Source organism: Halyomorpha halys, unplaced genomic scaffold, assembly GCF_000696795.3.
Source record: "Halyomorpha halys isolate HHAL.00 unplaced genomic scaffold, Hhal_1.1 Scaffold555.1, whole genome shotgun sequence".
NCBI lineage: Eukaryota > Metazoa > Arthropoda > Insecta > Hemiptera > Pentatomidae > Halyomorpha > Halyomorpha halys.
Genome location: NW_027116372.1, coordinates 231,535 through 233,128, shown reverse-complemented (window position 1 = coordinate 233,128; position 1,594 = coordinate 231,535). Strand labels below are relative to the sequence as shown.

General features: G+C 30.4%; 1 protein-coding gene across 1 annotated transcript in view; it reads left to right on the top strand.

The window, feature by feature from the left end:
• LOC106684199 (uncharacterized) overlaps nt 1–1,594 on the top strand; it is a gene marked incomplete in the record, with an annotated part of 117,711 nt that overhangs the window by 11,509 nt on the left and 104,608 nt on the right.

Below are 1,594 nucleotides of genomic sequence, written 5' to 3'. Positions count from 1 at the left end.
CCTTATCTCATGTCCAGTGTGCTGTTTGGTTACCTCCCTGTTTTGTATTTTTCGGTTTCATTTAGTTTATTTTTAGTTCATGTTGCCTATAGTCTTATTTTATCACATTATTTTAAGTTAAGGTCCTAGACCATCTTGCATTTATACATCACACAATCAACGATCTACCAATAAAATGTTTACATATTTGTTTTCCTCTTTTGTTGGGCACCGCTATAATACACCCCGCTGTGAATTGGTAGAATAGTAAGAAAGTGCAAATTGAATGTTAAATGAGGATATTTAAGGGAAGTTGTCTTCAAATAAGACACCAAATTTCCCTTGGACTGTTGGACTACAAAGAAGGCCAGACGACCACAAAGCGAAATAGCCTATTTATTCCCCGGCCACATTGTGGTTCCAATAGGCATCCATTACAAGCCTACAATCTGCTTCAACAAGAAAGCAGAGAGAAACCACAAGCCAACATCAAACAATAAGGATAAATATCAGAAAAATTTCCCCTCGACTTTCTCATAATTGATTTTATTTTAAATAGATCTTCTCCTCTAAAAATGTTATTGGAGTTCTATCAGTGGGTAGATTCTCCACATGTTTTTATCATGTTACTATGTCACCTACAGCGAATTGACTTGTTGTACATATGTGTATACAATTGTAAATATCAATAAATAAATTTAAAAAAAAAAATTTCAAATTTCCATCTATTATAGTCTCAAAACATTTTATTTTTATTTTAAGTCCGACGTTTCGGCCAATCCGGCCATCCTCAGGGACAATCTACTACAAAACTGCTTCTATTACATGGTATGATCCTACAAACATTTCAAAATACTTAACATTATTATTTATAGTTTATCTTACCTTAATACAATTTTGGAATTATATAATTTAAAAACTCTAACTCCATGTAGGCTATTCTGCCCAAATCAAAACAACAAATTTTATGAAACATTAAAAACATTAGGTAAAATATATATTTATTACATGTATGTTTGAGGATGATACATGTAATAAAAGCTGTTTTGTAGTAGATGTCCCTGAAGATGGCCGGATTGGCCGAAACGTCGGACTTGTAAGAAAAATAAAATGTTTTGAGACTAAAATGGATAGAAATTAAATTATTTATTTAAAAAAATTTTACCAGTCTCAATAAAGTGTTTAAGATTATAAATTTTTTTTTCAATAAAAAATTCGGGAAATTGAAAAACGACATAACACAAAAAAAAAAAGCAATCCTTCTCCTACCCGCGGGGAGCTACGGTTCTATATCACTTTTGAAATATTAGCTTAAAACGGGAAGATGAGAAATCAAGAAGAGAAGGTAGTCTTCGGTGACTTTTTTTGTGTTATGATCTCCTCTTGTGAGATTGTGACATGTTATCACATTATTTAATCTTAAAATTTTACATCTTAAAATTGCAGCTTATCGCAATGTTGTTGACGTTGAGGAACATAAATTGAAAATCAGTCATATCTTAATTAAAGTTTCTTAATCATTTTTTATTTTATTTTATTTATTTATTGATATTTACAACTGTATAAAAAAATACAACCAGTAAATTTGATCATAATGACATAATGATATGATCCA